Source organism: Miniopterus natalensis, chromosome 2 (genome assembly GCF_054644295.1).
Source record: "Miniopterus natalensis isolate mMinNat1 chromosome 2, mMinNat1.hap1, whole genome shotgun sequence".
NCBI classification, from domain to species: domain Eukaryota; kingdom Metazoa; phylum Chordata; class Mammalia; order Chiroptera; family Miniopteridae; genus Miniopterus; species Miniopterus natalensis.
The window spans coordinates 23,328,302-23,351,711 of NC_142082.1; the positions used below are offsets into that span (position 1 = coordinate 23,328,302).

A 23,410-nucleotide genomic window follows, 5' to 3' on the forward strand; every position below is an offset into this window, starting at 1 on the left:
ACAAAAAAAAAACCACAAACAAAAAAAAAATCAATAACCTGGCCAGGCGTGGCTCAGCGGCTGAGCGTTGACCTAGGATCCAGATGATCGGGGTTCAATTCCCAGTCAGGTCACATGCCCGGGTTGCGGGCTCTATCCTCAGTCAGGGGCATGCAGGAGGCAGCCGATCAATGACTCTCTCATCATTGATGTTTCTCTCTCTCTCCCTCTCCTTTCCTCTCTCTGAAATCAATAAAGATATATTAAAAAAAAAAAAAAATCTTTGGGGAAAAAACCAAAAACTTAGGTTCAATTCTAATTACTAAAACTAATTTTTTAAATCAAGTGGTATACCACAAAAGAGCAAATATTTTATGATTTCACTTATATGAGGTACCTACAGTAGTTAAATTCATATAGACAGAAAGGAGATTAGGAGTTACCAGAAGCTGGGAGGAAGGGGAGAATGGGGAGTTATTGTTTAGAGTACAGACTTTGAGGTGAAAAGTTCTGGAAAATGGATTCTGGCAATGGTTTCAAAACACTTGTGAAGATACTTAATGCCACTGAATTGTACACTAATAAATGCTTAAAATGGTAAAATGTATGTTTTGTAAATTTTATCACAACAAAAAGATGAAGAAAAAATTACTAAGTGGTATATATAGATTTTTCATATTCTCACAATCGGATGATTTAAGTAATAGGCCAAAATTCATGCAGTGAGAAGCAACTACTACAATTTGTCCTCATCTTGAAAACCTTTATCTTCTAACTGTTCCTGTGAGCCCCCTCATTATGTTCATCTAAAGTATAATAATTAGGCTTAGAAACAAAGGTATAACTCCCCCCAAATGAAAAAAATTTAATTATTCATAACAAATTCTGGTACTGAAGTTAAACGTTAGCCATTTTATTCTCACTATACCTACATCAAAGTTAGTTACCTCTTTTTTTTTTTTTTTTAAATATATCTTTATTGATTTCAGAGAGAGGAAGGGGGAGGGAGGGAGAGAGAGATAGAAACATCAATGATGAGTCATTGATCAGCTGCAGCCCACAACCCAGGCATGTGCCCTGACCGGAATCGAACCCTGATCGCCTAGATCCTAGGTCGATGCTCAACCGCTGAGCCACGCCCAGCTGGGCGAAAGTTAGTTACCTCTTAATCCAATTACAAAAACAGCTCATTCCTACGCCTTAACAATTTTCTTGTAAAGTAGTCTAAGAATTAAAATCTATCAATTGAGCACTACTCAGTCTTAAACTAAATTCTCTTTCTGACTGCTGTGTATCTGATCCAGCCAGGTTACTCTGCATGAACCACCGTAAGCTCCTCTCAAATCTACCCACCTAACTTAATTTTCTTACTTTCAACTTTTTGAATTACAGCCTTGCCTACCTCTTTGAATTTTTCAAGGTTTTGTTATCCTGCCCCTTTCTTCTGCAATTATAATCAGGTAAATTTAACTGCAAATTAACTTTCTTCAATGGATATTTATTTCACACAACTTGAAACAATTTTCAGCTGAGATATCATTTATTAGTTGATAGTATCTACTGCTGAAGTACTACAATATATATAATAAAGCTAAAAGAATGGCTTTATTAAATAAAATAAATAACCAAAGGATACAGAGTTAAGTCTTAGCTTAGAAACGAGGAAAACTGAAGTATTCTTAGTCATGGTATAGTGAAGGAAACCAAAATGGTGCTCCATGACTGAGCATGAGGAAAACAAATATTGCTAGGTTTTCAAAATACTATCCAAAGCATAAGAAGTCTGGCAAATATTACTGTTTGGTAAGCAATGTAATATATCAAAAATTTGAGAAGATAAAAAATAAGCGTTCACATTTTCAAAGCACTTATAAATGTCAGTAAATACAAAACAAAATCCACACAAAATAATTAGAAAACAAATACTATTCCATTATTCACTTACCAAAAAACTCAAAAGTAAGCCTTTTGTGAGACTATTTGCACAATTAGGTTATTTCCAGTATTATAAGGGAAACAAACTGGCACACAGAGTTCACTTTAAGAAACTAATACTTTGCTGAGAAAGCTAACAAAATACATTGTTCTCTTTCAATGAGGCAAGCCCTCCTCTCAGTTTTACCCAGTTCTTCACTCCTTCACTATTGAAGGCCTTGGGTGAACTCATGCTCCTCTCAAATCCTTTTCAACATTTTAGAATTCAATTTTTGTTCTTTTCAAGACAAGAGAGTACTAGATAAGCAGAAATCACCCTAGACCTCTTAACTCACCTCGTATGTGTCTTGCACATAGTATGTACTAAATATGCATATATTGAAATTTATATAAAACAGAATCATGCTTAGCTTCAAATAGGTTTATCGGTAATTGCCTCAAAGCCTCTCCTCCAAAGTTCAATAATCTTCAGGGGAAGTGTACTTAGGTAGGATGATTTAATCTCTTGACATTCTTCAGCACCCTATATAGTATCAAGCAATCTATGGCTCCTTATTAAACATATTTTTAGGATAATCTTTTCCTCAGGAGTATATAGTTACAAGATATATAATAATAAAACAACATGAACAGCCTGGAAAAGAATCCATTTTCCATTATTTATAGTCTACAATAAGGTAAGTCTTGTGTAATTTTAATCAGTTCCAACACAACCCATTAGCCATTACAAAGCCTTAATAGGAGTACTAAATTGAATTCAATTTTATTATGATGAGTTCATTCAATGACTTCTACAATTAGATAAAATAACAAGATTATTGGTGAAAGTAAGTTAATGGTATAATTAGAACAGTGATGATCAATTTCAATTTACATTTTTACTATGCATATAGATTAGTATAAATTTAGATAAGAAAGCAATCATCTGTCAAGATACTATAACAATTTTCTATTTCCTAATCAGAGGTGACATAAAAAATGATAGTATGCACATTTGCTGAATTTAAATTCTATGTTAAGACTGCAGAGTTAACTTTCTTTCACATATTCATCAGTTATTTGAAAGCTCCACTTTCGGTTTGTCAGTGACATATTTTCTTCATTCATCCAAAGTTGGAGAGGCCAAGTTATTACTGCTTCTCCTTTCCTTTGTGGTCCTTCCTTTCTATTTTAGTTTCTTTTATATACTTATGGCTCTCCCCTATCACCATATGCAATCTTCTGTATGGACTGACTGACTCTAGTCTCTGATTATTTTTCTACACACTGCTATGAGATTAATACCCCTAAAATACTATGCTTTTTATCCAGCTACTTGCCTGGCCCAAAACTTACACAACATATACTGACTGCCAACTCCTATAGGCTATTGTTCAATTCCCTCCATCATATACCAAACTACTTTCCTGACACTGCCTTCCTCTACTCTCAATCACTTGTTCTCAGAGATCATAGTTCATGCTCTTTCCCTAAATTATTTTACCCCATCCCTCAGAGTCCTTTGTATCCCTGTGTCTAAGAATCAGTTCAGCGGAGCTTAGAGATAGACTGGATTCTGCCACTTATGGCATCACTTTGGCCAAGTTACTGAACTTCTTTGGTGTGAAATAGTACAACATACCTATTTTCAAGTTATCATGAAGATTACATGGGATAAAATTATGAGACTGTAACTCAAAAGAGGCACCTATAAATGCTGATTTCCTATATCCCTTTTTAATGCTATCCTTCAGCTCAGCTGGTGTTGCTCAGTGGTTAAGCATCAACCCATGAACCAGGAGGTCATCAGTTCAATTTCCAGTCAGAGCTCATATCTGGGTTGAGGGATCAATCCCCAGTAGGGGGTGTGCAGGAGGCAGCCAATGGATGTTTCTCTCTCATCAGTGTTTCTATCTCTTTATCCCTCTCCCTTCCTTTCTCTCAAAATCAATAAAAACATATTTTTAAAAATATATTTTTTAGCCCAGTCGGGCGTGGCTCAGTGGTTGAGCGTCGACCTAGGATCCAGGCAATCGGGGTTCAATTCCCGTTCAGGGCACATGCCCAGGTTGTGGGCTTGATCAATGACTCTCTCATCATTGATGTTTCTAGCTCTCTCTCACCCTCTCCTTTCCTCTCTCTGAAATCAATAAAGATTATTTTTGTTAAGTGGCCAACTATCACTTTTCAAGTCAGGGTAAGTTTTTGTTTTAACATCCAAAATAAAAAGCAAGGTGATTAAAATTTTCTGTGGACTAATAGATTTTCTATATATGTTATTTACATGATTGCATTAAGATTTTAAAAGTCTTTTTGTGCACACATATTTACCATACTTCACATTACCTACTTTAAAAAAATTTAGTGGTACTTGAGTACAAGAGCATTAGCAAAAGAATCTTTCCTATGCTAAACATACAGGGTGGGGCAAAAGTAGGTTTACAGTTGTTCATATGGAAAATAATACAATAATTAATAAATAATAATACAAGAATAAATCATGTTTCCTATACTCACAACTGTAAACCTACTTTTGCCCCACCCTGTATATGAAAGTGATGGTTTAAAAGGAGCAAGATCTTCAACAAGACTTCCGTGTTCATTACTTTTTTAAGAGGTTGCAATTGTGGGCATTATTCTGGCCACAGTCTAAATTAACACTTGAACAAATTGGCAAACAGCATCATTTTCCTCAAGACCTACCAAATTAATAACTAACATATTAGAAGGTATATTTTTCTGTTACTATCAGAATCTGATGTTTGGAACTGGAAGGGATCTTTAAAAACCATTATAGCCCTGGCTGGTGTACCTCAGTGGTTAGAGTGTTGGCCTGCACAGTGAAGGGTCTCTGATTCAATCCCTAGTCAAGGGCATGTACCTGGGTTGCAGGTTCCAGCCCCAGTCAGGGTGCAGGTAGCAACCAATCAATGTGTCTCTCTCACATCAATGTTTCTCTTTCTCTCTCTCCTCCCTGCCTCCCTTTCACTCTCTCTAAAATATCAATGGGGAAAATATCCTCTGGTGAGGATTAACAAAAAAATTAAAATAATAAATAAATGAAAATAAAAACCATTATATATTCATTTTACCAAAAATAAAAATAATTGTCAAAGGCTATATATGACTAACAAAGTAACGAAAGTTATTCAAAGTCAGGTAGATATTCTGCCTTTAAGGCCAATACTCTAAACAGCTTCAACTCAACCACTCAATGAAACAAACTATAGATAAAAATTTTTTTTACAACTTACACACACTTTATTTACTTGATTGAAAGCCTTCTTATGGTACATAGAATGCTTTATACAGTTGATCTCAACTTTGTTCACACTGGCTTCAGTGAGTTGTATTTGGGTTTCTATGCTTGAGACTCTGCTGATGCCGTTGGTTTGTTTTCTTTCAGGATCAAGGTGGGTACTTTCATATAAAATCTTCTATTTAATTCCTTCTCTGGTGATTCTTTCCTGGATTCTTAGCTTTGCATAATTACACCTACAATGGAACCAGCATCCTAAAGTCACCAAGATAAATCCTCCTACTCCAACATCACATGATCTTCCAATTCTACTAGATAACAAAAAATGTCCAAGGCCAGCCACAACAGATCCTAATGAACCATATAATACCAAGTCCCGTACACAGGAAATGTTCTTGACATCTAAAATTCCTAGGAGCTTAGAGGGCTTCCCGTTCCTGGGCTTGCTGGGCTCCAGAAAGGCAGCCATGGGGACAAGTCTAATAAAATAATTTTTTGAAAGAAAAAAAGACTTCACAGATGGCAAATGTTGAGTTTCCATTACTGGTAAATAGTTATACTACTTACTAACAATATGATGTGGCAGGATTTAAACTCGCATATATAAAACTCAAACTGCCCTGGCCAGGTGACTCAGTTAGTTAGTGTCATCCCATGCACCAAATGGTTGCAGGTTCCATTCCCCATTAGGGCACATACCTAGGTTTCGGGTTCCATTCCTGATCGGGGTGCGTATGGGAGGCAACTGACTGATGTCTCTACACACCGCCCCCCGCCCCACTCTCTAAAATCAATAAACATATCCTCAGGTGAGGAGGAAAAAAAAACTAAAACTGACCAGAGGTTCTCCTGCCTTTGATCACTCACATCAATGTCTCTCTCTCTCAAATCAATAAACATATCCATAGATGAGAATAAAAAGCAACTAAAACTGACCAAAGGTTCTCCTGCCTTCTTCAAAGAGTAGCATTATTCAGAGCAGTAAGAAATCAACCTTGGTGGAAAAGGGTACAGGGGGGATAAATGGTGATGGGGAAAAAATAAATGAAATAAATAAAGAAATCAACCTTTTATCCATTTCCCCCACTTTCAGAGAATGATTAGAAGGGAGAGGGAGAAAAAAACAAAAATGAAGAAGCCACAGGAGGTTCCTAAATGTAACTAAAGGGGTAATAAGATCTTTGTTTCAGCACAGTCCATTAGCATCTTTGTAAATGAGTAAGGCAAAACAGTCTTGCCTAAGAAACAGAGAGAATATTGAGAGAGGGTTAAGAAATGTGGAGAAAGAGGTGGCCAGTGACAAATTCCTAGAGACAGGGTGGGTCAAAGGCCTTTTAAGAACTATATAACAACTGTTTTAAATTGTTTCTATGCTATAATAAAAATCTTGAAATTTGCAGTCCACATGAAAAACAGGTGAGCAATTTTTCAGTAATTTAAAAAAGAGACGAAGCTTAAGCAAGTTTGGTTCTGCACAGAGTGAAGAGAACCCACCCACCATAGTAAGAAGCACCATAATAAGTCCCTGAGCATTTGTAGAAATCTTGAAAAAGAATAAAATTTCTCCACAAGGAATAAGAAGCATGTCGAAAGAGAAGCCTCAGTTGTCAACTGCACCTAGACTGTAGTGGGAAAAGCTTTTCTACCTACAACAAAACATCCAGGAGTTCTAGGACTTCCTGAAGCAAGCAAAGAATACTTTTACATCTTTATCAACTTCACCATTTTTAGTTTTAATAGAAAAGCTCTACTGTTTATCTTAATTATAAAATCATGATATTCTCATTTTAAAAATCAGATAATAAAAGGAGAAGAGACAGTAAAATTCTCTCCCAATCTTTCTCTTCCTCCCCTATAATACCTAACATTTACTGGGCACTCCAAGGACTGTTAAATATGCTTTACAGGTATTAATACTTTTAGGCCTAACAACCACTCTTGGTACTATCAACACCATTTTCCAGATGAGAAATCAAATTCCCAGAAAGATTAATATACCCAAAGTTATAAAAAGTGTCAGAACCCAGGCGACTAGCCTGGCTCCAGAGCCTGTACTCTTCAACCTTCCTTTGTGCTATCTCTTTTCATGTACATTGTATTCAGCTTTTCCTATAAATAATTTTTTAAATTTTTTGTTAAATTTACTTCCACAGCAATAACCCACATCAACATCATCTTTCCAATGACCATACAGTATTTCGCTGCATGTTGTAAGATAATTTAACCAATCTCACATTAATGAACATTTAATACTTCTAATTTTTTATGATATTCAAGACTGTAATCAAACATCCTTATAAATACAACTTTGCTCACTTTTTGGATTATTACCTTGGGACATATTACTGGACCTGGAATTGCTGGATCAAAAAGTGTGCACATTTCTAAGAATTTTGATACATACTTTCAAACTGAATTTTAGAGAGGCTGTATTCCTGCCAATTATATGTGCCAGCTATGAAACTCTTTTCTACACTACCCTAATATTACCCAGAAACACACATTTGCACATGTGCATACATACACCTTAAGTGGATATTACATCAAATTAAAGTTTCTGCCCTGGTTGGTGTGGTTCAAGTCGTTGGAGCATCACATACCCAGGTTTTGGGTTTGATCCCAATCAGTCAGGGTGCGTGTGGGAAGCAACCAATCGATGTTTGTCTCATTATGATATTTCTCCCTTTCTCTCTGGAATCAATGAAAAAACATATCCTCGGGTGAGAATTAAAAAAAAAAATCTCTTTCAGCCCTAGCTGGTTTGGCTCAGTGGTTAGAGAGTCGGCCTGTGTGGACTGAAGGGTCCCAGGTTCGATTCCAGCCAAGGGCACATACCTCGGTTGTAAGCTCTATCCCTGGCCCCAGTTGGCAACCAATTGATGTGTCTATCTTACATCAGTCCCCCCCCCCCCCTTCCATTTTCTCTGAAAAGAAATGGAAAAAATATCCTTGGGTAAGGATTAAAAAAGAAAAAAAAATCTCTTTCAGACTTAAATATATTTCATCTTCAATATTACCCCCATAACAGTATAAATAAAGCCTTAAGTGTTTAACAAGTTTAAAACCTGAGGACAGTAGCTTTTCAAAAGAAAACAGTATATAATGAGGGTGGAGAACATAGTGACGTAATGCTCAAGAAGGAGAGCCCTGACAAGCCCTCACACACAATGAGATCGGGAAAGCTAGGCTGAAGCAGCCGGCTTGGTTTCATGCTGCAAATTTTGGCAGGCATTCAATTCCTTCTGATGTTTTCCTAGCTGCACATTTATCTATGTAATGTCACCAGATCTAGGAAGGGAGGGAGGATGAGAGGAGGGAGAAGAGGAGAAAAACTGTTTTACATGCTGCCAGTCCCTCCACACATGCTGTTACTATACAAAGGATGTCTAGAAAGCCAACGTGCTGCACAGATCCAAACGCTGCAAGCAACCATAAGCACATGCACACGAACGCACACATGCACACACAAGAACAAATACAGAAAAGGGAAGTGCCTGTGGAAAGAAGAAAGCCTATAATTAAAGCCTTGATTCACAAGCAAAGGCTCCCTTCTGAAATCTGTTTCAATTCTTGGGTGAGGGGGAGGAAAGGGGGATGTATTCTAATCTCCTGGGGAAACAACTAGTATTCTGCAAAAATCCTGAGCTGGTCTGGTCCCTACCAACTACAAGCATATGCTACCACAGAAATAAACCAATAGTTTCTGAGAGGTAAAAGTATCCTATCAAATAACAACCACCTTATAAATACCTAATGTACACTTTACCAATAACTGTAGGGAATAAAATGAATTTTATGAAACAGCTCAGGTACCCTAGAAATGTCAAGTCTTCTTTGTACATAGGAATGTTTACTCTTCTTAGCACTCCTGTGAGTGTCTGTGTGTGTGCACAATACTGAAACCAAAACTAACTAGAATATAAAAGTAGAGATAAAAAATAGCTCATAAAAACAGGACTATTAGGTTCTATAAATGGACACTCTAACCCTATAACTCATTACATAAGGTTTTACTACCAAAGGTAATAGAAAAATGCTGTATCTCCAAAAACAGCATATAATCTGCCCCTAAGAATGTGTCATAAGAAACAAACAGGAAATATCAGGAGTTATAAATAACTTTGTTCTACACTGACATAGTTTATACATACAAAAGATAGTAACTTCAACCAAAAGTACTGCTTAAGACTTCCTTCAGATTAAATTTAACAATCAACTAGTTAAGGAGATAGCTTGATAGAAGGCTATCCAAGTTCTCTAGTCCTGGTTCTCTAAGTATGGGCAAGTAACTTCACCTGTCATGGGTCTTCATCTGTAAAATAAAAATATTTAACATGAGTATCTCTAAAGTCTCTTTCAGTTCTTAATTTCTAAAATTATAGGTATTTTAAATACAAAACAGGATTTCCTACTTTTAAGGAGCTCACAATCTAGTTATAGGTCATCATAATGTGTAATCATAAATGAATTAGCAAATAATGTAAGACAATGACTGGTCCAGAGTAGTTACTTTACAAGTGTGTAGACTCTGTTTAATGAGACACTAAAGGAGAGTTGAAGTTGAGACACTAAACTTTAAGGGCTTAGAAACTAAAGGAGAGTTGAAGTTGAAATAACTTCAAAACAGCAAAGATTTCTGTTGGGACTAGGAGGTTCACTAGGATTTGAATTTTTAACTTCATAACCCCAATCAATTAATTCAAATTCCATGTAGTCATTATCTCATTATCCTCATTCTATGGATAATAAGGAAAAAATATTAAACATTAAAGCTTAAAAGATATTAAGCATTAAAGACGTAAAACACACATTTGCAAATATTTTATTACTTAGCCCAACATATCCCTCAGCCTAGTATGATCAATTTATATAGGGCCAGAGAGATTTAATAAAATATTAGTCTAAGTGTGAACATGACAAACTTGATCAACAGACAGTAAATCACGAAGCTCCTCTCCTTAGGATAATCTAAAGTTAACATTTTTAACTTCAAAAATCCTAAAGCCTAAAACAAAACCTGTCTTCAAATGATATTTTCTCTAATTATTGTTCTTAAAAACAATGCTGTTTAACAGAACTTTCTGTGATGATGAAAGTTTTCTGCATCTGTGCTGTCTAATACAGTTACCACTAGTTCTCTGAGGCTACTGGGTACTTGAAATGTGGCTACCATTAATTTTTTTAACTTTAATTTAAATTTAAATAGCTGTATGTGGCTAATAGCAACTATACTGGTACAGTTCTACAAAGTCTGTATAAAGGGAAAACTGATGAATAGTTTTAAAGTTGATGAATAAAGCAATTAAAAAAGTGAATACGGCAATGTCTACATAGCAGTATTTTACCTTGAAAAACAATTAATATAAACTCCATAGACTGTACACACAGCGCCCTGTGCAAGGCTAGCTGTTTTACCAAGTGCCTCACATCCTTCATCTTTAGTATAATTCTCTCAGAGTTGAGTTTAATTGGCTGCTGAAAATAAAGCTAGTTAGTTACTGGTTCTCTTTCGTCCTCCACAAAAGGGAGTTAACAGTGTCTGGTGTGATTAAATGAAATAAAATGGAAACCATAAAGTACTCTGACTTAAAACATAAAAAGGCACTGCTATTAGCCCTGGCTGGGTAGCTCAGCTGGTTACAGTTGTCCCCATATCAGTTGTCTCAATATGCGAAGGTTGTGGGTTTGATCCCCGGTCAGGGCACATACAAGAATCAACCAAGGAATTCCTAAATAGGTGGAACAACAAATCGATGTCAGTTGGTCTGTCTGTCTCCCCCCACCCCACCCTGCCCTGCGTAAAAACCAAAAACCAAAAAAGCCCTATTACTTTCTATAAAAATAAAATTTTAGAATATTATTTTTAATGTTATCATCTAAGGAAACATCACAGTAACTGTGATTCTCAATGAACAACTATATATATATATATATGTATATTCTAGGTTCATATAAGCTAACAAGGGAATAAAATAATTTTTTAAAGAAAAGACATAACAAAAGTGTCTTCATGGAAAAGACAACATACAAGGTGGTCCTAAGATGACTAATGTGTGTGTATGTTACATTCTTCACAAAACTTTTAATGTCTTTTTCATTTTTCCACAAAATATTCAATATTAGCATTCTTTGTCAAAAGTACAAAAGTCTCATTTTAAAAAAAATACACATTTACCTAACAAACGTTAAAAACGCAAATCTGGAGTAATAAGTTTATTTTTATAGAATCAGTCTTGCTGAATACAGTCATATCTATTAATCTCAATTATAATGCATCTATTAACAATTCCCAGGCTGGAATTTAAAATGTGAGGATGAAATTCTATAGTGTGTACTTGAATATAAAATTCTGCCCTCTTCCTAACTTGAGTTCAACTTTGTTTTACATAAATAAGACTTTAAACCAATCTTTTCAAAGGTACTTATATATGTTATTTATAAATGATAATGTATAATAAAAATAATTATAGCAACTGCTATTATGATTACCATCCACCTCTAGATTACCTTCCACTCCCTGCTGTGCACTCCCTACTCTACTTCACACCCCTTAAAAACGTATCTTAAAGTCCATCTTTCCAATCTACTCACAAATGGGTACTACATATATAGATACATAAATATATCATGAGATACTTGAATATTTTTAAAATATAACTACTGTATTGGAAAACTTATTTTCTTCTTTTTTGTATTATAGTGATTAAGTAAAATGCCTTTTGAAACCCTTAGAAAAATATTTAATACCCACATATATATTAGTTCAAACAAATAGGTGACAAGTGATAATGTGTATTACTTTTTGTTTTCAAAAAGAATGCTATTAGGTGTTCTGTGCTTAATATGTATAAAGTATTCAAGGGGATTCAAAATGTAAATGAAAAAATAGAGCAATATTAAGAGGTAAAAACAAAACAAAACACAAAACACACAAAAAAACAAAAATGTGTACTACAGCTATCTACAGGACAAACTGGCAAGAGAGTAGGGACTTATGTGAGGAAATCCTTCAATAACAGTGCAAAAAACTCTCAATAACCTTTTATTGACAGTAGGCCAGAAGCTTGCACATCAGACAACTCATGTATTCTTTGAGTAATAGTATAGCAAAGCACAGTAGTAGCTTCCTATGGGAAAATAAAAGAGAATTAGGTCCAGATTCTAGAATTTCAACCTTATCTGCTAGATAATTAAGTTTACTAATTAGGACAGATCTACAAAACTCTTGGCTCACTGTTTATGTTCAGTCCACACACACACACACACAAAAAGCTCAGAGCTCTACCTGGCTTCTTCCTACCACTTTTAGGCATGTCTCTTCCCCTTCACAGCCCTCAGGCTCAAAATATCCCATCCTACAACAACTGATTATCACCAACAGCCCCAGTAATGGGATTTGTGAGACAGTCCAGGTTTACACCCACTTTCCTGGCACTCCCTTTCATCTCAAAAATGACCTAGTTTGAATGACAAATTATATGCTCACCCTAACCTTCACTAACTCAGCAGTCATTTCCAGCCAGGTTTATAAACTCTGTGCTCTACAACATGTCCAAACATTCTTGACTCCAGAACCCTGTCTTGAACCTCCCATAGCTGGTTAAGAGAGCAGCAAATACATGGACAGTCAAAAGAAAAGTATTAGTAAGGGTCAATACAAGAAACTTACAGGAGCCCCCAAGGATAAGCATAATAGAGAAATGTGAAAATGAGTGTTATTATTGATGCTTTAAAATATCTGGTTTGCCTATAACATTCACTCAGTCCACTGCACTAAGAAGTTAGAGAAAATAATGCTAATTAGACTCTAGTAGGTTTTTTTTTTTAATGTTTTTATTGAGTTTAGAGAGAGAGGAAAGGAGAGAGAGAAACATCAATGCGAGAGACAAATATGGATCAGCTGCCTTCTGCACGCCTCCTACTAGGGATTTAGCCTGCAACCCAGGCATGTGCCCAGACTAGGAATCGAACCCATGACCTTTTGGTGCATGGGACAATGCTCATCCAACTGAGCCACACTGGCCAGGGCTACTGGCTATTGTTTTAAATAAAGATTTTAAATTTAGTTTAGACCTATGCCTACAGATAATTCTTAGAGTTTTCTATTCAAATAAAAATATTAATAAATATAGTGATTAATACCAGAATTAATTACTATTATTTTCAAAATATCAAAAAAAGCATTAAGTGTGGTATCTTAATGTAGGTCCACCTAGAACCTATTGCAGTGGCTATGGGTTTCTATCCACCAACCAACATCTCACAAGAGCACTATACCCAGGTTGGGCCAATTGTAAAAATGCACTCTGATTTCATTCTTTCAAAAACCTTTACGTGGCTAACAAATGCCCCATACTGGTCTAGAACTGGAGATACAAAGGTAAACAAGATAATGTCCCTAAATTCAAGCAATTTATAGTCTAGTGGTAAAAAAGACAAAACCCAAAAAGATGGCTAAAACCCAAAGAGATGGCTAAAATGACTCTCAGTTGTAATAAGTGGTACTGTGAAGCAAATAAGGAGCTTGGAAAAAGATTGGAATGAAGAAGGAGCTGCATGCTTTAGAAAGAAAACCTCTCAGAGGCAGTGATATTTAAGCAGAGATCTAGGGAGAGAAGAAGCTTTACCCCAGAGGGGTAAATCACTGCGTGCAGACGGAACAGCTGTGCTAAAGTCTCAAGAAGAGAGAGAGGCCTGGCCGGTGTGGCTCAGCAGTTGAGCATCGACCTATGATCCAGGAGATGGAGGCTCGATTCCCAGTCAAGGCACATGCACCGGTTGTGGGCTCTATCCCCAGTGGGGTGGGGTGCAGGAGGCAGCTGATCAATGACTCATCATTAATGTTTCTATCTCTCCCCTTCTCCCTTCCTCTCTCTGAAATCAATAAAGACATATTTTTTTAAAAAAAGAAAAAAAGAGCTTGGTGTGTTAAGAAACTAAGACATGCCCTGGCCAGTGTGGCTCAGTTTGCTGAATGTCGTTTCATGCATTGAGAGGTCGATGGTTGATTCCCAGTCAGGGTACACACCTGGGTCGCAGGCTCTATCCCCAGTAGGAGGTGTGCAGGAGGCAGCTGGTCGATGTTTCTCACTCATCAATGTTTCTCTCTCTCTGCCTCTCCCTCCCTCTTTCCCTCTCTAAAATCAATAAAGCATATTTTAAAAAAGAAAAATGGAACTAAGAGAAGAGCAGTGTGGTTACAAAACAGTAAGCAAGGCTAATGGTTTGGATATGAAAGAAAGGGCTATTCCTGAAAGGAAATCAAGGGAGGGATCAAGGAGGACTCCTGGTTTTCTGGCCATAGGGATTGGATTTACTGATATGAAGAAAACTCTAGAAAAAAGAGGGAAGAGGAATCAAGAGTTTGTTATGTTCACATTATTTGAGTTAAGATGTTCAAGTAGGTCAGACTGAAAACTCCAGGGGTTTTCTGAACAAGGTTTGAAAAGATCCCTTTTTTCTTCTAGGGTAGCAAGGGTAGAAGGATCTGAGTCCTAAAACACGTGCAACCATATACCCAACCATTTGAAGAAAACTTGTCTGAGGCAGGAGACAATGTTACCAATTGAAAGCCCCGAGGAAAAGAGAGAAACCAGGCAATAATCTAATCTATGGGTAAGCTGTCCCTAAAGCCAACTCCATCCCTACCCTTCCCTGAAGTAAGATCATATGCACTAATAAATTACTTTTTACTCAAGTGTTTCAGTCACTTACAACTCCAGAACTAACATACCCACGACATGCTAATTTAGATTCTATTTCCTTTACTGAGTAAATCTATTAGGTGTCAGAAAAGAACTAATTTATTTAGTTCTAGAAACTCAAAAAGGAAACAAATTTGCAGCAGGGAAATATAAGAAGCTTCAAAGATCACAAAAGCACCAACATCTTCCAAATCCCCTGGGGTCCGGGAATAACTTTGGGAAGAATAGATGTTAAAAAAAATGAATAAACATGCCCAGCTGGCATGGCTCAGTGGTTCAGTGTGAACCTATGAACCAGAAGGGCACAGTTCGATTCCCAGTAAGAGCACATGCCTGGGTTTCGGGCTCGATCCCCAGAAGGAGGCATGCGGAGGCAACCCATCAATGACTCTCTCATCATTGATGTTTCTCTCTCTTTCTCTCCCCCTTCCTCTCTCTGAAATCCATAAAAACATATTTTAAAAAAATGAAAAAACACAAAAGAGAAAATAACCCTATTTTTTAAATGGGGAAAAAAATGGACACTTCGCCAAAGAACAAATATGCACATGAAAAGATGCTCAACATGATATTATTAAGAAAATACCAATTAATTCACAATTAAATACCACTATATTCCTATTAGAATAACTTTTTTAAATGACAATTCCAAATGCTAGTAAGGATGCAGAACACGATACTCTCATATATTGCTGGTAAGGATGCAAAACAGCACAGCCACTATGGAAACAGTTTGGTAGTTTCTCATAAAGTTAAACATATCTTTACCATACAACCCAGTAATTCCCCTCCTAGGTGTTTACCCAAGTGAAGTGAAAACGTATTGTAGTAGACTGAATAACAGCTCCAAAGATATCTCGTCCCAATCCCTGGAACCTGTAAATGTTAATTTATTTGCAGATGTGGTTGAATTAAGGATTTTGAGATTGGAAATTATCCTGGATTACCAGGTGGGCCCTAAATACCATCACAAGTATCCTTATAAGAAAGAAACAAAGGGAAATCTGAAACACACACAGAGGAGAAGGCATGATGTAAATATGGAGGCAGATATTGGAGTGATACAGCAACAAACCAGGAAATGCGAGGAGCCACCAGAAGCTGAAAGAGGCTGTAGAGAAAGCGTTGACCCTGCCAACACCTTGATTTTGGCCCTGTGATACTGATTTCAGAACTCTGACCTCCAGAAGTGTAAGAGAATAAATTTCTGTTGTTTTAAGGTATTCAGTTTGGCAATTTGTTACACAGAAAACTAAGATATCTATGTTCACATAAAAACCTGTATATAAATGTTTACAGCAGTCTTATTCATAATTGCCAAAAACTGAAACCAACACAAATACCCTTCAGTAGAGAAATAAACAAACTATGTGGTACATCCATACAATGGAACACTACTCAGAAATTAAAAGGGACAAAATATTGATACACACAACATCATGAATGAATCTCAAACGCATTATGTTAAATGAAAGAAACCGGACTCAAAAGGTAACATATGATTTCATTTATATGAAAATCTGGAAAATGCAAGACTATAGGGAGAATAACAGCTCCGTAGTTTGCCAGTTTAGGGGGAGTCAGATTTGACTATACAAGGGTTGCACAAGGGAAGTTTATTAGAGAGGATAATAGAATTTTTCTGTATCTTGATTGTGGTGGTGATTATACAACCCTTTGACCTTGTCAAAACTCATAAAACTATACACCAAAAAGAATACACTGTTCCATATAAGTTTATAAATAAATGCAGTGTTACAAAGGGGAGTAGCTCTGCCATGTTTTGTTTTGTTTTTTTAATATATCTTTTTATTGATTTCAGAGAGAGGAAAGGAGAGGGAGAGAGAGAGACAGAAACATCAATGATGAGAGAGTCGTTGATCGAGCCCGCAACCCAGGCATGTGCCCTGACCAGGAATCGAACTCTGATCGCCTGGATCCTAGGTTGACGCTCAACCGCTGAGCCACGCCCGGCCGGGCTCTGCATGTTTCTTTAATGCTGATATGCACACATGTACAACCACTCCTTTATTCAATACTCAAACACAGTTGATCCTATCTTAACCAAGGTTGCTAGTCCTTTTGTGACTTTCATTCAAAACCATCCTTGATATTAATTTATTAACTCTATTTCATCTAAACAGAGGGTGGGAGGGAGACAGTTGAACGGTGTGATGGCCTTTCCAATCTAATAATATACTTATCTCTCACAGACCAGGATATCTTGCAGCAGCACTAACCCATGCATAAATGACATTCTAAGCAATTGAATAATCTCCCAGCATTTTTGTCAACAAGTACTAGAAATAAGACTGGCCTGTAATATTATACTGAATTCCCATAGGTACTCCATTTCCTTCTCTCCCTTCCCTCAACCTTTCCCTTTCAGCTCCCCCCTAACCTTGGTCACTAAAAATACATAATAAAAATGACCAAAGCTCTCTTCTGCCTAACCTTTTTAGAAAAGTAATATTAAATCTGCAATCCAATTTTGTTCAAAACTGTTTGTAAACCAGTTGTTTACAACTTGTAACAAAATATTCCATTTAAAAATGTTCTAAAAGTTGATTAAGCCCAAACAAATCAATAAAACATAATGTTACCAAAATAGTTAGATTCCCTAACTACTTTTCAAGACACAGAGAGGTCTGAATAAAAGCTCTAAAGATAGAAACACATTTCCTCCATGACCCTATACCCTAAAAAATGTGTGTTTGAAGGGAAGGAGAGTGATTCCTAAGCACTGGAAATCTATTAACTACACCGTGACAAAATATAATAATTATGATCTGTTAAGCATTTTAAACTATATACTAGTACCTGTCCATTATTTCACTTAATCATTACAAAAACCCTATACTACTATCAATGTCTCAGTTTTACAGGTGATAAAAATTAAGGCTTAGAGAAGACAGTTTGCCTAATGTATCATAGAAAAGGGAATACCACTCCTCACTGATAGGAAAAAAAAAGTACATAGAAAACAATGGGCTAGAGACTAGAAAGTTGTGTGACCCCTCTCCCCCCCCAAAAAAAAATTAATTTAACTTTCTAGGTCTCAATACAACCTGTGAGATCAATTACATGTTCCAATCCTAAACTTCTATTATTTATGAAGACCACCATAGAGGAGTGCCTTTCTACCATGGAAGCAATCAAGAAAGTGCCTGTAACTCAGAGGTTGGCAAACTGTTTCTGCAGAGGGTCAGAAAGTATTTTAGGTTTTGCAGACTATATAAGGTCCATATCATCTACAGTATATTATCTGTTTTCCTTTGTTATAAATCTTAACATAAAACTGGCTGAAGGTCCATGTAAAAATAGGTCTTAGGATCTTGCCCACAGGCTGAGTCTAGTTTGTTGATCCCTGCTCTAAATCAACTGCTTTGGTATATTTTGAATTGGAAAAGAGAAGAGTGATGGGCATTTGGGTAGACATCCTTCTGGGCATTCTTATTAAGAAGTTGGATATCTGTGTCACTGATTTTCTAAATGTATTACTGAGTACAGTCTACGTTTTTCCCTCTCCCAATCACTTCCCAGCATCACTTTTTCTTTTTTTCTTTAACAAAAACAATTCCACATCATTTACTGTCATCTGGTAGTAACATAAGGGTAATGAAAGCAATATGAATAAATGTTTATGAACTATATTCCCAACAAAGGACACCTAAAAAACACAAACTGTATTGCTTCTCAACAATTTCTCACTTCATTAGTCATTTCTAGTTGGAGACACTTGGGAGCAGAGTAATATTATCTTCTTTTAGCATGATCCGATCTAGTTGTTTTCTTGACTTTGTTTTAGAATGAATCTCTTCTGCATCATCTAATACGAGGTTCATATACTCATCAAAACCAATGATACAGCCCTCTATCTGCATATTCACTTGCTCATAAAGCCACACCTGAATCTGAGATCTATTTTACAAGTATCTGAAGATGAGGTTGATGGGCTGCACCATCACCTTCCGCACCTTTTGGCCCTGGCTGCGGTACGTCATGGTGGATGCTAACAAAGCGTATCACTTTTTCTTAATGGCTATCTTCCTAACTATAAACAGGTACCCATTTGGTCTGAACACCTAGATTGATTCATTTAATATGTACTGAAAACCCACCCACTATGTGCCAGACACTACGGAAAAAAGCAGGCATCGAAAGAAAGCCCTCTTGGAGCTTGCATTCTAGCAGGAGACAAAAATAAATAAAATATAGAGTATGTCAGATGGCAGTAAGTGTTACATACAAAAATGTCACAAGAAATGGTAATAAGTTCCAGGTGTGGTGGAGAGACTGCAATCTCATACAGGGAGGGAAGTGAGGTAAATAAGTCATGCAAATATTTACTTTGGAGACACCACCACAACCACCACCCCAGCTCTATGTATGCATGTCATTTTATTCATTTATGCCTCTCTTAGTATGCTCTATTTTTCCCAATGCACATATCTTATAATGTATCTTTTATTTCTTATGTTTGTTAATTTTTTTACTGTCTACACACACACAAAGGAATGTGAGCTACATATAGTGTGGAAGAGTTAAGGACAGTACCTGGTACTTGGCAGATACTCAATAGATACTGGGGGAGGGAGATGTCCCAATAGAGGGAAGGGTAAATTCAAACTCCCCTGAGGCAGGGATGTACCTAGGAACAACAAGCAAGTCAGTGTGGCTGGTGGACAGTAGGGAGGGGGAGAATAATAGGAAGTAAAACTAGGAAGTGTGTGTATGTGGGAAAGAAAGAACAAAAGCAAGGACATAATTAGGAGGCAATAGCAATGGCACAGTCAAAAGAGTTTGAACCAGATGGTAGCAGTACAGGATGTGAGAAATGAATGGATTCTGCATTTATTCTAGGAACAGGGTTTGAAAAACTTTTACTGTAAAGGGTTAAGTAGTAAATATTTTAGGCTTTGCAGGCCGTAAGGTCTCTTGCAACTACTCAACTCTGCTCTACAGCATGAAAGAAGCCACAGACAAGTGTAGCTGTGCTCCAATAAAACTTTATATAGACACTGAAATCTGAAATATAGTTAATTTTCACATGTATGAAATGCTATTCTTTTTTTCCCAACCATTTAAAAATGTAAAAAAACAAAAGTAAAAAACATTCTTAGCTCATAGGCTGTACAAAAAGAGGTGGGGGCAAGATTTGGCTGAGGACTCTAAATCGCCAATCCCTGCTCTCAGAGCAGAGCCATAAGGATTTGCTATTGGACTGCAGGAGATGTGTGAGAAAAAGAGATGGCAGATATGCTATTATAGTCTCTTTACTATAGTTAGTTTTCCTACCACACTGTCCCATATACAACATAAAGCAAAACAACTTCTGGGCCATAATTCTGTAATTGGCTATTACAGACCATTCACAATCACCTATACCCATGCTACAGCTATCCAAGGCTAAATCCCACAGGAAAATCAATTGAAGGAAATATTCCAGTGACTATAACCACATTTTTTACTTGATATTTAAAGGCTATTGTCTTTCTTAAAACACACATAGAGAAAAGTCTCAAGTTACCATTTTTTAAAAATATATAAAAATAAATCAATAAATATACCTGCAATCCATAACATGATCAATTTTTCTTTTGGGTTTTTTTGGGGAGAAGTGGGGTAGAAATCACAGCAATAAGACAAGGACAGATGGGAGGACAATAGAGAAGCAAAGAAAGTATGAAAAAAGAAAAGGATAAAGTGGGGCAGGAAGAAGAGCAAATTAGCAAATCTAAACACATACATTTAAAAAAGAAAAAGAAATCCAGAGATGTCACTCAATTCAGATGAGCAACTTCATATTCAATGGAGATAGAAACTGAAGCAGAAGCAGAAACAGTGTGTGATCCAACAACATACTCTGGTGCATGCAGTGATTGACTTTAGTTACAGGTTGAGGATCAGGTTAGGTTAAATTAGGTTAGATTATAGGTTCGGGTCTCTTTAATTAGTTGAGGAATCATTGTTCATAATTCTTCAACTACCCTTCACCCTTAAGCCTCAAGAGACTATTTCAAATGGTTTAACGGTGTGAGGGGAGAGATTAAGACATGAGGAGAATAATAAGAGAGTAGGCTAGAGAATGTCAAATCAAAGTTAGAGGTGTCCCACCAATGTCATCCACAAAGACGTAACAAAAACCTATTGATATATCACAGGCATATAAAAACCCACAAATAATTTATCCAAAGAGGTCAGGGCCTTGGCTTTGAGTCCGTTCTGTACTCAGAGAATTCTGACTCTTAAGCTAGCAGCCCTGTGCTATGGTAAGCAGGACTGCAATCCATAGTCAGGTCCCTTCAGCGTCTGTGAGCTCAGGGAAAAGAAAGCAGTACTGGGAAGCAAAGAGGGCAGATAAACCAGGAGGCAACTATAACAAACAACTTCCTAGATACCACAATAACATTTAATAGAGAATCCCAGGTAGTTAACAATGTCACACACATAGGAGGCACTTTGTAACTGAATACAAAATCCTTCTTGCCTAACCCTAGCCGGTTTTGCTCAGTGGTTAGAACATCAGCCTGAGGACTGAAGGGTCTCAAGTTTGATTCCGAAAAGGGCACATACCTCGGCTGCAGGCTTGATCCCTGGCCCTGGTCCAAGCCACGCAGGAGGCAACCAATCAGTGTGTCTCTCTCACATGGCTGTTTCTCTCTCTCTCCCTCTCCCCTGACCTCCTTCCACTCTCTCTAAAAAGCAATGAAAAAAAATATCCTCAAGTGAGGATTAAAAAAATCCTTCTTGCCTTAAATTCAAACACAAATTACTGTATCTTCAAAGTGCTCACAAATTAGTATATCCAGAAAGCCTTCCATGCCTATCTACAACTTCCTATAAGTTTTATAGACACATTTCAACTCCTGAAATATATACTATCTTCTCCTCTCGGGAGAGAAATGAGTAATAAAGGCTGAGCTAAAAATGTATGCTCAAGGGTACTTTTATTTAAAAACTTGTCTTTAAAAAGGCATTTTGATTTAATTTTGTTTTAAACATGTTTTTGTCACTTCCAATGCCATGAACAACTGAGTCAAATAGCAACTTACCTATTCCTACTTTAATAATCCAAACAGCCAACAAGTCTGATATTAATATAGAAATGCAAAATAGCAAAGAAGTTTGCTCATAGATATACACAAACCCTAGAGAGAGGATTTTCCAACTGAAATAGACTGGAAAAATTTTTCCCCTTTAAGTAACTGCCACAGATATTTTACTGCAAATACAGACAATCATAGACTGCAACTGCTATTAACAACCAAAAAGGCTAAGTAAGTTCTGAAAGATCAGAGCTCCAGAAAAGCATAATGGCAGTACTTTCTAAACAGGTCTTAAGGGTAGTAAGAGATGGGAGTAGGAGGTTGTCTTCCCTTACACAAATAAATTCCAGTTAGCAAAAGTAAACAGGTGTAGAGGTGGGGATTCCATAATTCCCTTAATATGCTTATGTGAACTATAAATATGCACTGTGTCCTAAACTTACTGTGACAAGGATTTCTCTGCTCTCTAAACACATATTCAGGAACTGTTGTACCAAGGAAGCAACTTGAGAAACACAACTCTCCTAGTTGTTGTTTTGGAATTAATAGTAAAAGTGAGCAATATTGTCCAGCCAATGTGGCTCAAGGGTTGAGTGTCGACCCATGCACCAAGAGGTTGCTGGTTCAATTCCCAGTCAGGGTATATGCTGGGGTTGCTGCTTCATTCCCACTGAGGGGTGTGCAGGAGGCAGCTGATCAATCTTTCTCTTTCCCACTTCCTTCCTCTCTCTAAAATCAATAAAAACATATTTTTTTAAAAGTGAGCAACAGCCCGGCCAGGCGTGGCTCAGCGGTTGAGCGTCGACCTAGGATCCAGGCGATCGGAGTTCGATTCCCGGTCAGGGCACATGCCCGGATTGTGGGCTCGATCCCCAGCTGGAGTCGTGCAGGAGGCAGCCGATCAATGACTCATCTTTGATGTTTCTATCTCTCTTTCTCCCTCTCCTTTCCTCTCTCTGAAATCAATAAAGATATATTTTTAAAAATAAATAAACAAACAAATAAATAAATAAATAAATAAATAGTGAGCAATAAAGCCCGGCCGGGCGTGGCTCAGCGGTTGAGTGTCGACCTAGGATCCAGGAGATCGGGATTTGATTCCCAGTCAGGGCACATGCCCGGGTTGCGGGCTCAATCAATTACTCTCTCATCATTGATGTTTCTCTCTCTCCCTCTCCTTTCCTCTCTCTGAAATCAATAAAAAGATATATTTAAAAAAAAAAAAAAGTGAGCAATAAAAATTTGCCCTGGCCCTGGCTGGTGTGGCTCAGTGGCTGGAGCTCATGCACCAAAGGATAGTCTGCTGGATTCCCGGTCAAGGGCATGTACCTGGGATGTGGGCTTGCTCGCAGCCCTGATTGGGTTGTGTGCAGGAGGCAACCGATCAACATGTCTCTGTCTCTCTCTCTCTCTGTCTCTCTCTCTGTCTCTCTCTCTCTCTCTGCCCCCCCTCTCCCTCCCTTTCACTCTCTCTAAAAATCTATGGAAAATATATCCTCAGGTGA

At 37.1% G+C, this 23,410-nt stretch overlaps 1 protein-coding gene and 2 pseudogenes across 3 annotated transcripts in view; all 3 read right to left on the reverse strand.

Moving 5' to 3' along the window:
* The window catches only part of KAT6A (lysine acetyltransferase 6A), a 103,461-nt gene that overhangs the window by 54,981 nt on the left and 25,070 nt on the right, over positions 1-23,410 (reverse strand). The gene's annotated exons all lie outside the window — the stretch shown is intronic.
* On the reverse strand, positions 5,432-7,443 carry LOC107523917 (cytochrome c oxidase assembly protein COX20, mitochondrial pseudogene; annotated as a pseudogene).
* Positions 17,876-18,875, reverse strand: LOC107523916 (small nuclear ribonucleoprotein E pseudogene; annotated as a pseudogene).